The sequence below is a fragment of the Dermochelys coriacea genome, chromosome 22 (genome assembly GCF_009764565.3).
Source record: "Dermochelys coriacea isolate rDerCor1 chromosome 22, rDerCor1.pri.v4, whole genome shotgun sequence".
Taxonomy (NCBI): Eukaryota; Metazoa; Chordata; order Testudines; family Dermochelyidae; genus Dermochelys; species Dermochelys coriacea.
The window spans coordinates 7,170,124-7,183,650 of NC_050089.1; the positions used below are offsets into that span (position 1 = coordinate 7,170,124).

The 13,527-nt window shown below is 48.0% G+C and overlaps 1 protein-coding gene across 4 annotated transcripts in view; it reads left to right on the forward strand.

Annotated features, from left to right (window-relative positions):
• NTM (neurotrimin) overlaps positions 1-13,527 on the forward strand; it is a 669,964-nt gene that overhangs the window by 988 nt on the left and 655,449 nt on the right. The window lies entirely within an intron of this gene.

The following is a 13,527-nucleotide window of genomic DNA, read 5'->3' on the forward strand; positions in this document are numbered from 1 at the left end:
GGGGGACAGCAAGGTAACGCCCCCCCCCCCCGCCCCCCCGTGGGTCCGGCAGCGTCTGGTGCGCTCAACTACTCTGTCCTCTGGAGCCCAGCAACTTTATTCCTCCAGGAAAGCGGCCCCCAACAGGCTGCGAAAGGCTGGTGTCAGGATGGGGATACTGGGCCGGGGGTAGAGTCAAGAGGCGGTGCCTTCTGCTCCCCCCCCCCCCCCGTGCCTGGCTCGCTTGGTGTTTCCACTGGCAAGGTCATTCCATACACCTGATTAAATACTGTGCTGGTAATCCGCTCTGCCCCTCCTGCTGAGGTCAGTTGAGTTGATGAAGGCTAAATGCAGCCGGGGGGTGAGAGAGAGCCGTCTGGGGGGTGGGGGGGTCGGGGTCTTAGCGCCTGTATTAAAGCCGGCCGGGGGCTCTTATGAAACCGCCAGGCCTGGGGCAAAGCCAGGGGTTGCTTTTTAAAGAGGCAGCGGGCTGAGTTTTGGGAGGAAAAAGGGACCCGGCTGCTTCCCCACCCTGCCCCGCTCTGGAGAGCCAATGTCAGTTTGCCTTAGATTCCTTGCAGCCAGCTGGAGGTGCCCTCCTGGCCTGGGTGCCTGGAGGGAGCTGCCTTCTGCGGGTGGCATAAATGTGCCACTTGACTACATAATGCTGAACCCTGCTGCCGGGTCCCTCGGTCTGGCTATGCCCCTGGCCCCTGAGGGCAGGGCTGTTTGCAGGGGTCAATTTCAGAAAAATTCTTGGGGGAAGGGCCCAGCTGATATGTAAAACCATAAGAATGGCCTTACGGGGTCAGACTAATAGTCCAGCTAGCCCAGTATCCTGTCTTCCAGCAGGGCCGATGCCAGGTGCTTCAGAGGGAATGAACAGAACAGGCAATTACTTCCTCTTTGCCAGAAGCTGGGAGTGGTGGTAAACGTGATTATATTGTATCCTGCCAATTCTTGCCCCATAGTAAATGACACCCCTGTTATGGGTTACAATAAATCCCCCTTCCATCCTGTCTGCACTGGTTTGGGATTAGGCCTTACACAGCATCCAAGGCACCAGGGTGGATTCTGGGTGCCATGCACAGTGAATTCCCTAGCTCTGGGGCCCCGTGCATGGAGGTAGTTTTGAGGGGTGCTCTTGGATATGAAGGGCTGGGTCCATAGCTGATGCAAATCAGTGTCGCTTCATTGACTTTATTGTGCATTTATACCAGCAGAGGGTTTGGCCCTAGATGTTTAACAAGGGCAGGCGGCAGTCTCCTGGCTGTCTGCTCCCTTCCCTTGAGAGGTTAAAGCAGAGGGTTGCCTGCATGTTTAATCCCCAAGGGCTGTGCTGGCCACTTGGCATGAGCCAGATTTGTGCAAGAAACCCATGCCACAGTGCAGCCAAAGCATCTTAAATCCACCAGCTATCAGAACTCAAGCTCACAGGTCCTCCAGGTCCTCTCATCCCTCTTCTTGTGGTTCCAGGGCCTGTCTTGCTGTAGGACAGTGTTTTCCACATGTTGCTCCCTGAATTTCTCTGTGTATGCCATTGACAGATTTAATGTGGTGAGAGGAAGTTGCTTGCCTTTTGCCCAGCTCTCCCAATGATGGACGTCGCTTAGTCCATAAGTCAACTTTGAAATTGGATATAAAAATAGATATCTTTAATTGCAAGCATCAAAACTGGCGTGGGGGTACATCACTGTTGTCAGGCTGTTTGTTTATTTTATTTGAAGGTGGAGGAAGTGCCAGTCTGCCAGCAATCTCAGTTGCTCAAACTCAAACTTCCACCACTCTTGGGCAGCCGTGGTCTGCTATATAATGATCCACCCCTATTGCATTGATTCACTGAGGCTACTTAGAATGCAGTTCACATTCCAAGGCATTTTTCTCCTCCTCTCTGTCTTTAAGCTTTCTCCTTCTGCTGGGGCTGCTACTTCCTGCCTTTTTCCACGTCTTGAAAAGGTGACTGGTGCCCACAGCGGGTTCGTAACTCTCCCCCTGCTTCCAAGCTTTGTGTAGGAGAGAATTTCCTTGGTATCAGTGCTGATTCATGGAGAAGAGATGGTGGGGAAGGCAGATGATCAGCTCCTTAGGGCTCTGGCCTCTACCAAGAGCTGAGGTTGATTGGCAAGAGATTCTGATTTCTGTGGAGTCAGTGGAAAGCAGAAGGAGCTGTCCCTTAAGCACACACCTCCCTGCTCCTGAGTTAGACCCAGCCTAAAGGGTGTTGCTGCTTTCTCCCTATTTTTCTTTCTAGCAATTGGATCATTTCCTCTTAGGAGGACTTGTTCCTGTTAATGCTTCCTGATCAGTTTGGTTTGATCCCCTTTTCCTTTTTGATACCCCTATTCCTGAGATCTCATTTTCTGTCTCTGGTAATCTCTCCCTTTTCCATGCACACAGATGGTTGCGGGAGGATGCATTCAGATCACCCCCAAATGGTCCCACCCTAATCACCAAACCAAATTCACTTAGCTGCCATTAAGTATCTCTGGCATCAGCAGAATTCCAAACAAGGTTCTTCCTCTGTCGTGGTCAAGGGGCAGGAAATTAACTCGGCATTCCAGGGGAAGGAAAAGCAATAGCTTGGGTCCTGCTTCCTGTCCGCAGGATCCATTCTGTGTTGCGTTTGTGCTCTAGAACCAGAGGAGTTGTATGGACCAGAGTTGCAAAAGTGACTTAACTGGGACTGTTTAGCCATGTCAGAAGTTGGTGGAGAGGATAGCAGCGCCATGTGCAGTAGGGCAGACATAGCATAGCCAGGAAATGTCTGAATGGCACATTTAAAAATGTAAATATCACCAATTTTTTTGGGGGGGGGAGGGTTGGAAAATGCTGATTCTACTAAACTGACATCCTTCATGGGAAAGGGTTAGTTTTCAAAAATGTGGGCGATGAGAAGTTCTGAAGTAGTCCAAACAAGTCTGCTCTGACAGTTTTGAAAGAAAAGTTCTGTTTTTTCAGTTCAAAAGAATGTTTTGTTAAGAAATTTAAGTTAATTTTCAGTATTCAAAAAAGATAAGAAAACAAACGAAAACTGCAATACTTAGAAATGAGTGGAAATGAAATGTTCCGACTGAGCTGGTCCAGATGTCTGTCTCACAAATTGTTTTGAGATTTTGACTTTGTCCTGATTTGGGATAGGAAAAAAATGTCAAAATCTCAACAATTCCGAATCTCAAAGACGTCTGAAAACCTGCCCCCTCGTTCTTTAGCTCACATGTTAGAGTTTGGTGCATGGGAACTGAGAGGCCTAGGTATAGCCGGTTAAACCGTTTTTTGGGGGTTTTTTAAAGAGTGTTTTGGACAAGTGTTTAGTTTCCACTTTTTTCCTTTGACCAGTTCTAGAACTGGGTTCTGCTCCTGCTGGCAGGATCATTCAGTTATGATCCTGGCCTCATGTCTGTTATGTTGGCCAATGTTCTGGAGACTGACCTGAGGACCTCCAGAGCTTAAGCATCAACTGCTGCAGCTTTAGCTTAAGAGACAAGGCTCCCTAGTGAGTCCCGTAACAGACTCCTGTTCTCTGTGAATTGGGCATAAAGGGGTACATATAACGTACACTCACCAGTGGGCTATGCTAACATACGCTACAGCTGTCAGCAAACCTCATACATGTGTTATGGATTTTCGGTGGGCTGGTGAGTGGTACATGTCTCCTTCTGTCCCGATCCGCCGAGGATGGGAATCGTTCCAGCCTCCTGCTAAAAAGTCGCACTAGATTCAAAAGGGGGAAAAAAAATCCTTTGGCAGTTTATGCTGCAGGATGACTACCAATGAATGTCTGTGTTTGAAAATATATATATATCTCATAGATATCAACTTCTTTCTGTAAGTATCAAGATTTATTGTCCCTTGAAGAAAATATTAGGGTTAGTTTCGCTTGTTCAATATTTACCACGCAGGTCAATAACACTGGATATTCACCTCAACAGCAGCTTAATAGCTAATAATAATAAGTATGTACAGTATTAGATAACCCAGTTATAGCACACGAGAGGAAAGACATTATAGAATCATAGGACTGGAAGGGATCTCAAAAGGTCATCTAGTCCAGCCCCCTGCACTCATGGCAGGACTAAGTATTATCTACACCATCCCTGAAGTTCTATCTGTCTAACCTATCTAAGGTGCTTATCTGGTACCCACAACTGTAGGAACTGTAGGCACCTCACAATCTTTAGTGTATTTATCCCCCAAACAGTCCTGGAGATATCCCCATCTGTAAAATGGGGATTGGAGGTAACTGACCTGCCCATGGTCACACAGGATGGTCTGCAGGCTTTACTGGTCAGTGGCCTGATTTTTGAGACTTGCTGAGCATCTGCCATTCTTGACAACTTTCATGAGGGGGGTGGGTACTCAGCACCTCTGAAAATGAGGCCGCTAATGGGATTAATTAGCACATTCCTTAGGCCCAATGGATTAAAACGTGAACAAAATAGACCTCATGTCCCTAAAGGGCATCCTTGAGACCAAGGTACATTGAGGAGAAATAGGGTCTTGTAGGTAAGGCACTACACTGAGATACAGGAGATTGGGTTTCAATTTATGCATCTCTCTTAATTGCTTGGTGCCTCAATTTCCCTATCTGTAACATGGGGAAACTGGGGATGGTCACACTCTCCTTCTTCATGGGGGAATGGTACGGGTAAATTCAGTCATACAACCATGCTGGGAGGGCATAGAAGTGTCTGGTTAACTTGGCAGGGTGGCATGGAGGAAGGCTGTGAGGTTCTGTAAATAAAGACCTTTGGCTGGTAGCTGGCAATAAACTGTGTGGAATCTGCTGATTTGGGTTCCCATTGTTATTACTTATTTATTATGTGTATTGCAGTAACACCTAGGAGTCCCAGTCACGGAGCAGGACCCAACTGTACTAGGAGCTCTACAAACACAGAGCAAAAAGCTGGTCCCTGCCCCTAGGAGCTTACAGGCTTAAGTATAAGAGAAAAGAGACAACAGATGGCTCCAGGCAGATAGGGGAGTACAAGGAAACAGTGACCCAACACCGCTCAGCATGACGAGCAGTGGTCTTAACACACCAATTGCCTCACCATTGTCAAACGCCCTGTAGGCATCTCACACACCCGTTCCCAGTAGATTCCAGCTGCAGGTTTCATGAGTTTTGAATCCAGACCAAAATCAGCTGAAAGCCAGGGGATAGTGGTGAATTTAGATCAAAATCTTTCCATATTGGGACACGTTGCCAAAAACCCTCTCTGGGCTCTGGAGATGGCAACAAGAATTGTATGAACCTCCGGCTGGTTGACTCAACGCCAGCAAGCGCTGCTGGAATTTAGCTTTTATTTCGGTGCTTCATTTGTAATGAAAGAGGTGCCAGAGCTCCAGCCTTTTTCTTTTTTCTTTCATAACTGATGTGCCAAGCCCAGAGGTGCTGTGGCTATGAACTGCCAAGCCTAGAGGTGCCTGCCGGGGCTTAGCACAAATGAAGTACTGGTGTCGGGGCAGTGATATTTTCTCAGATCCCTGTGTTTGAAGCACCGCCACCTCCTGGGTGGAATGTCACAATCAACCAAAAACAACGAGGAGTACTTGTGGCATCTTCGAGACTAACACATGTATTTGGGCATAAGCTTTCGTGGGCCATCAACCAAGTAGTTGTGCCGTTTCCTTTCTGGGATGCTGCTCCCTTAGCAAACTGGGGGATAGGATTTATTCCCTTAGAAATACCCCAATGCTGTTCCACCTCAGAAGGGGGTGGGGTTTGGGTACCACATGCAGTGTGTGTGTTGGGGGCGGTGAGGGATTGTGGTGTGGCTGGCAGATGTGCAGATCCACAAACTCTTCTTGGTCACGTTCCCAGTCCAGGGGAGCTACCACAGAACAGCCTGGCAACACGGAGAATTCCCTCCCCATAACGTCTGAAATACCAAGCATGCAGTCCACACCCTCCAGCTGCATATTGGAATCAAGGCTTTGGCCATGTCAGTGTCCATGTATGTATCCCACCGGGATAGTTAGTCTGGTACCTTTCACCAGCACTAAAAATCTCTTTACTTATATGGCCAAAGCCCTACAGGTAGAGCCAGGTAGTTGAATGGGCACAGCAGAAAGAGGCAAGATGCTTGAGAGCTGATTATGACTCCTTGATCTTCAGGCTGGATTAACACTGACCCCAGTCTGAGCTGAGTTTAGAACAGCCTGGGAGCTGCTCTACATTCTGTCAACGAGTAACCGCTCCCGTGGTGCCATCTTCCTTCAGCTGGGAATAGCCAGAGGATGTTGTACACCTGCTACAATCCTTCCGCCCCATTTTTGCCAGGGACTGCAGGGGCAGTGATATAGGAATCAGGTAGGCCAATTTAGGCTCAGTGGGGAATCCCCAATAGGGGAGATGTGACAAGTTTCCAAGAGCCAGAGTGGAACAAAGGGAGCAGATAAAAGGCCCAGGATCTGATAATCATCATCTCTAATTGTCCATCTGGAAGACGTCCCATCCCATAGGTGTCTGTAGGAACCTCTGAACTAGAACAGACAGGGATTCATCTACTCCTGTGTCTGGCCGTGACCAGCACCAACTGCTTCAGCACATGACACCCTGCTACGAGAGAGAACTTGCCCCAAGGAAAACTACCTCCTTTCCCCCTCCCCGCCCCCAATCGACCTGACATATATATCCGCCTGATCTCCCTGGCACCTGGCTGTGCTTTTGACACCGCTGCCTCCATAGATTTAATTTGGTGCATTCGATATTCTAAGCCTTGGTTCATTTATTTTCTTGCTTCTTTAGCTTAAAAAACAAATCCTTATTTATTTTTTCCGTATGGGAGAAAAATACTGATCAGTTGACAGATCTGGGTCAAGCTAGCAGGGGTTGCTGTGTTCCACGCTGGTTTAACATAAAGTAGGAAGAGGAGAGCTGGCCAGCACTTTGCAGAGATCTTGCAATCACATCACGGAGTTGTGAGCAGTACTGGCGAGGTCTGGCACCCCTCGGTAGCCAGCAGAGTGCACTGGAGATTCTCCTCTGATCTGAGGGATCATGAGAGAGCTTCTCTGCATCCGTTTTCCCTTCCCTAATATAAGATGTGGCAGCAGAGGATAGACTCTCTCTGCTTAGTTCAGAGGAAATTCACTAAGGCTATTAGGCAATCTTTTGGACAAAACGTTTTTTCATTGGAAATGTGGCTTTGTTGCAACTGTGACTTGTTTGCAGAAACGCATCAGTTTGAATGTGAAGCTTTCTCAGGTCCAGGATGCAATTTCAGGTTCAAGTGAGTGAGAGCAAAAGCAATCCCCAGAATTGCTAATAGCACAGTGGTTCAGGGACGCACCTGGGAGATACAGGTTCAAACCCTTATTTCGACTGACTCATTCCAGGCTGTTAGTTATTTGGGGGTGGGCTGTGAGGAAGGGTCTCTCCTGCTCTCTGAATTTCAAAAGGTCTCAGTTTCGTCCTACCTCAGAATAAAAATAAATTCCAAAACTTCAAAATTTTCCAGGAAACAGACATATTTTCTGGCCAGCGATAAAATTCAGACCTGTGCAGGGGCGCAGTGTACCCGCTGAGGCTGAAATGGGACTTAACTTGAGCACAGGTCTCATGCTGTCCATCTGGTGAATTTCACCCTGAGAGAGCCAATATCTGGCCCTGCTCCCACAGAAGACAATGGCAAAACTCTCACTGATGTACGTCAGTGCAAGGTGAAGCTCTTGCACCTCTGATCCACTTTGAGCATTCGCTTGGAGGTGTGAATTAGGGCTGGTCTACGCTCAAAACTCTCATCAGCATAGATACGTGTCTCGGGAGTCTGAATAATCCACATTCTGGAGAGAGGTAGCTGTGCCGACCCAACCGCTCATGGAGACGGCGCTAGGTCAACAGACGAATTCTTCTGTTGGGAAAACCCCTCCCGTCATCACAGTGAAAGGCTACGCTGAAGTGCTATAGCGACACGGCTGTCACCTGACTCTCCCCATTTTAGATAGGGGGACTAGGACAGGGTGCTTGGTGCGTACAACCCTGCAGGGCCATTCTGCTGACTGCTAGACTAGGTGGGCCTGAAAGGGTGGAGAATCCCTTTGTGGCAGAGGGACACAGGAGGCAGGGAGGCCCCAGCCAAGTTCAGGAATGAGTTCAGGGCAAAACTTACGTTTGACAGATAATACAAAGGGAGGGGTAAGTTTGGAGCCAGTCAGGATAGGTGTGTCTGCTGTGCTAGGGGTGGGATGGGATTGCCACCTGTTGAGAGGGTTAAGAGTAGTAATAGCATTTGGGAGATTTGCTCAGGATTACACAGCGTGGTGTTTGCAAAGCTGAGAATAGACCCCAGGAATCCTGGCTCCCAACTGACCTATCCTAACTGTTAAACCACATTCCCCTCTCAGAACTAAGCCAGGAGTCCTGGCTTCTTGTTGCTGGTTTAAATTTTCTAGCCAGGCACCCCCCCCCCCCCCAGAGGTGGGAATAGAACCCAGAGGTCCTGGCTTGCCGTCCCTTGACGCAGTCCTGTATCCTTTAACGAGGGGAAAATCTCCCATCCGCTCCACTGGAAATTTTTGCCTGAGAAAAAGAGTTTGCTCAGGCCCAAGAGCCATGATATCGAACTGCCTAACCCTGTTCTCTTCCTTTACTTCCCAGTTCACTGGGATAAGCAGAGGGCCGATGACCCCAAAGGCAGCCGCCTCCCCGAACGACCGCCAAGCCCGCACGTGGCACTGTGTCCTGTGGCACTTGCACACCTCAGGTACTGCAGCATCCTGGAATGTTTGGGAGCTGTGGCTCCAGCAGCCGCCTGGCTTCTCCTTTCAGAAGCGGGCTCCTTGCTCTTGGTTAATAATAAATCAGAGGTGATGTCTTCACCCTGCTCTCTGTTATCTCCTGCCAAGAAGGATATCCTGGATTTTTGATGCGCCTACAGTTAATATGTCCAGCGCTGAAAGCTGTTGTAAATTAATTGGCCCTTTGACCCCCTTGTCCCATCAGCTGTTCTCACGAAAGACAATATCCAGTTCTTGGCATCCTCCCCTCTCTCCCTTTCTTCTACTCGCCCCTCTCCTGCATGTGCAGCCTGCTAATCAGAAGGAGCCTAAGCAGTCCTCTGAAGGAGCTGTAATGCAGAGCTCTAGGCAAAGGAGAAGCCTTGGGCTCCAAGAAGGAGGTGGGAGCTTTGTAGCAGTTGTGTCTAGAAGCCAGGAGCCCAGTAAATCAACATGAATAAATTACCGGTTGCTGGAATATTTCCTTTAAAATGCCAAGGACACTGAGATTGAAGCTGGCCCTCCTACCTCCACTTTTCCTTGGAAAGACGAATGGGGACATTGTTGAACTGCCAGCATCTCCCTGCCCCCAAACCAGAATGGCTGCTGTGGCTGAGTCCAAGGGCCCGATGCTGTGACATGCGGAGCGCCCCTTTTGGAGGAATTGGACACCCTCAGCTCCCACTGACGTCAGCAGGAGCTCCAAGCGCTCAGCACCACAAATGAGCAAGTCCCCCCCCCCCCCCCCCGTAAGACAAACAAGTTGCATGTCACACAGGGAGTTTGTGACCAGAAAAGTGTCTATCAAAGACATTGTGAGGTTACCTGGGGCCTGATTTCCACAGGAACTCAGCACAGCTGACTTCACCCTGAGTTGTGGGGTTCCAGGCACTTGAAAATCAGGCCCATATTGTCACCCCTGTGGAGTGAGCTGTGGGAGCGTAGTGATTAGAGTAGCAAACTGCCAGGAAGAAGGATGGTCTTGTACTTAAGCATTGGGCTAGGATTCAGGAGATCTAGATTTATTTCCTGGCTCTGCCACTGATTTCTTGGGCAAGATATTTCACCTCTTGGTGCCTCAGTTTCCCATCTGTAAAATGAGGATAATAATCCCTACTTTCTCCCCCCTTTGCATTGCCTGTTTAGATTGTAACCTCTTTGGGGGCAGAGACTTCTTTTCTTTTTGCGAATACAGACTAACACAGCTGCTACTCTGAAATCTCTTCTCCCATGTGTTTGTCCAGTGCCTAGCACAGTGCCTTGCCCGGTTTCAGCAAGATTCTCTTGTTACTGTTACAGTGGCAAACTCTCAATATTTCAAGACCATGAAGGGGAGACACTGGCCTGTTAAAAGGCCAACAAAGACCCAAATATGAAACTCAACCAGGAAATCAGAGGGTGGATCTTGAAGTGAAGTAAAGTGAGGTTTGTTGTTTTAATACCATCCTCCCCTTTTAAATCTCTCCTGCCCTGCAGAAGGAAATCCATTGAATAACACTGAGTTCCTGACGTTTTGCATTTTTCTTTTAAATTGCTACATTCCCTTCCTGCAGCACTGATGCAATAATTAAAGGTGACAGGGAAGCATGTATAAAAGTCTTCACTATGTCCACAGCCAGAAATAGCATTCTCAATAACTGGCCAAATAGTGGGACAGCACCAGCATTGTTTGGCACAGAAATCAATTTGGGTTTAACATAGCTCCCAATAAGGTGTATTTAAACTGGTGCTGGCTGGGAGCATGGTTTGTTAGCAGCTGGGATATTCCTGAAGCCAAAGCAAATTGTCAGTGAGTACAACATGAGAAATTGCATTATTTATTGCTCGCTTTTGTGCCACTTTTCTGCAGGTCAGTGTTGCACATCTCCAGCTTCCCACTGTGACATCACATTAACAGCCAGCTCTGAAGTCTCCCCCCTCTCCCCCCCCCCCCCCCCCCGGCCCAAAAGAAATAAATAAACCGCTTATTCCTTTTGATGTGCTTGTGTTTATGTAAATGGCTGGAAAAGCCATTTTCAACTCATTTCAGAAGCTTAAGGTTTTCATACAATGCCTATTATTGGAAAATATCAGAAAGTGAAAAGCAACTTGGAAGACCATGAATTAGCAGCTCATTGTCTGTGTGTGTAAAGATCACTGTATTGGATGTGGCTGTGTTACAAATGGGAACTCCCTTGGGATTCAGTAATCAAACACGTGGCAACAGGTTGTCTGTTTCAACAGCAACTGGGTAATCAAAGGAGATTTGCAGCTAATCCAGATAGAACAGAGGGTGCATCCAGGAGAGGAGCATACAGATGATGCAAGAAGGAAAATGGGGCTAACGTATTTCAGACCTGCACCTGTCTATGATTTGTATGAAGAGACATGGTGGTCGGTGTTGGGATGGGTAGGACCTAGAGGATGGTATAGGGTGTGGTTTGCTATGGGGCTGCAGCCAGCGCTCAGTGACTGTAAGGTGTGTCAGACGTGATTGGACCCACGAGGGGCGGTGAGCCAACCTCCAGCTGTCGGCGTGTCTGCCCAACTGGCAGCCAAGGAATTAGCAATTAGTGGATCGCCTGCCCTCGCTCCCCTGTAGCTGAGTGTGGCGGGAGGGAGTGTGAAAGAGGGAGAGAGATTGTGAGGGAAGTGTGTGTTTGAGGCAGAGCGTATGTCAGAGAGAGAGAGAGACTGTGTGTGTGTGTACACATACATTCCTGGGAACGAGAGTAGGGCCAGCACATGCAAGGTCAGTGCGAGCATGGCCTAGTGCGTGCAGACTCTGAGAAACACCCTCCTCTTGGCTGAGGGCTTGACTCCCCTATGGGGACTATACCAGCCCAGCTCTGGCACCATAGCTCTGCTGGTATAACCCTGTGGCATAGCCAGTCCAACAGAAAGGATTCTCTGTAAGCACTCTCTGTCAGTCTAGCTTGCCTGTCCTGGCAAGGCAGGCATAGCTCTGGCACTCAGGGGTGTGGATTTTTCACACCCTGAGCGGCGTAGCTCTGTTGACCTAAATTTTAAGTGTAGACAAGACCTAAGAGTAACTCTGTGTTACGGTAGGTGCCTGCTTTTTCTTACCCTCCCCCACAAAGCAGCTGGACGCTGACTGCTCCTGGGAGGCAGAGAGCTGTCTCTAGCTGTGCTCCTGTAAACCAAACACCTTATAAACAGGCTGTGTCAGGCCTTTTCCCATCAGCTGGCCCTGCAGCCTGTGATGTCTCCTGGATTTTTTTATTTTTTGGGAGGGTTTTTTTGGTCTCTTCCCCTTCCTTATGTTAATTTCCCACCTGAGCACCAAGTACTTTATAAATAGCAAATCTAAAATGAATTTCCTAGCTGCAATCATTAGCTCCCTCGACATCCATTAAACATTCACACAAGCAGAGTGAAATGACAAAAGGGATTGATTTTTTTTTTATAGTGCGCTTAAAATGGAGGGGGGGGAGGAAATATGTTGACAAGGCTTTTCTCATCTCATGAGGAATTTGCAATGACTCCTATGTTACCATTGAGGAGAGGGGGAGGGAGCACAGAGAGAAAAATCCCCGCCTCCCAACCCCTCAACTACTACACATTTAGCTTGGATCCATCAACCACATGTGCCTGGTAAACATAAAGTTAGTTACCTGGCACTGGCTGTTGAGATGAATATGTCAGAATTAATGCTTCAGAACACACAGGGGTTGGAGGGGATGGTGGAGGGAGAGGAAAATATCCAATTTGTGGCAGAGCTATTGGCAGAATAAATGTGTGGATGCAATAGTTGGGAGCCAGTGAGCCACTGCCGTGTGAGGCACTGTGGCTGAAAATTTAACTTTGATTTCAATTTTCATATTTGTCAGCAATAATTAGATTCAAGAAATGTTTTTGGTGCGGTTCTAAAATACTAATAAGTAGCTGCCTTTGTAGTATAGTTAATGGAGTCTCTTTTCTTCCTATGTGGCTAGAAAAATTCCATTCAAGGGAAAAGGTCCGAGTATATTACTGCGCTTCCACATGCATTGACTTTTGCTGCCGAGGTAATCTCCTTGCTGAGAGCCGACCGCTCTTGCCCTAACCACAGGGACAGTGGCTGGGAATGGAAGTTTGGGGTTTAATAGTCCACCAGTGTCCATCAGTCGTGACCCATGCACACTTCCACCATTGGGCAGGGGAGTGAGTGCGAAAGAAACACATCTGGTAAAGAGCCATTCGAAGCCTGGGCTTTTATGTGCGAGTCTCACTGGGGCCTGGGCAATGTGGTGTGTTCATCGAATTTATAATTAGGCAGCGGATGCGTACTTTCAATCCTAGAATATCAGAACTGGAAGGGACATCAGGAGGTCATCTAGTCCCACCCCCTGCTCAAAGCAGGACCAATCCCCAACTAAATCATCCCAGCCAGGGCTTTGTCAAGCTTGACCTTCTCTGCTCATTGATGATGTCCTGTGGCTTATTACTAATGTTCCGTTCCTTTTGCTTTTGCATTCACCAGCAAGTCAGGCCCCAATCCTGCACAGTGGCAGTCAATGGGCATCAATGGGGCAGAGCTCTTAAGAACAAGTTCCACTTGGATTGGGCCTTTTCATGCAAAGATCTCAAAGCCCTTCCCAGGCATGAGTTCACCGAGTCTTGCTGCAGCCCCGGGAACTGGGATGTAGCCATTACCAGAGCTGGCCGGAAACGGTTTCCATGACTTGCCGTAATGATTAAGATTTTGAATGTTGTTCCCACCCCAAACCGAGACAAAAATTTGAAAGAGCTCAAATTTTGCATGAAATGAAAATCCTAAAAAAAAAAATCTTGGCTCAGTTCATTTGAAATGTTTTGTTTCAATTTTGACTTTTTTTAAATGTTGTTTAC